This window comes from Nanorana parkeri, unplaced genomic scaffold (assembly GCF_000935625.1).
Source record: "Nanorana parkeri isolate BGI_ZX_2015 unplaced genomic scaffold, ASM93562v1 scaffold1392, whole genome shotgun sequence".
Classification (NCBI taxonomy): Eukaryota; Metazoa; Chordata; class Amphibia; order Anura; family Dicroglossidae; genus Nanorana; species Nanorana parkeri.
The window spans coordinates 4,332-4,884 of NW_017307660.1; positions in this window are offsets into that span (position 1 = coordinate 4,332).

Below are 553 nucleotides of genomic sequence, written 5' to 3' on the forward strand. Positions count from 1 at the left end.
GCTCAGCGCTGAGCTAATCACGGCAGGCTTTGTATTCAGTAAATACAGGCTTTGTATTAAAGAATACAAAGCCTGCCGTGATTGGCTCAGCGGGATATACTGTATGTAGCCGAAGCTACATACAGTATACCGAAGTATACCCGGCATATAAGACGACCCCCGATTTTCGGGCGATTTTTTTGGGTCTCAAACCCCGTCTTACACGCCGGCAAATACGGCATGTAGTAGAAAAAAAAATAACCCCCCCATGGGGTCACAAAAGAAAGCTCTATCTGTCCCCAAAAACTTTTAACATAAATTGCAAGGCTATAGTCCGGTCATGCTGACTGGTGAAATTTTTGACTGACTGGTGAGACACCAGTGTCAAGCCCTGTGTATATATATATATATAATTCTGGAATACTTGAAACAGGAATATAACTTTAACCCCTTCGTGACGGGAGACGTGTCCCGCCCCAAAGGGACCAAATGACTCGTCACGTACACTGTACGTGACGAGTTATTTGCTGCATTAGAGGGCTGGTAACCGCTGAGAATCCGGGGGTACTATTCA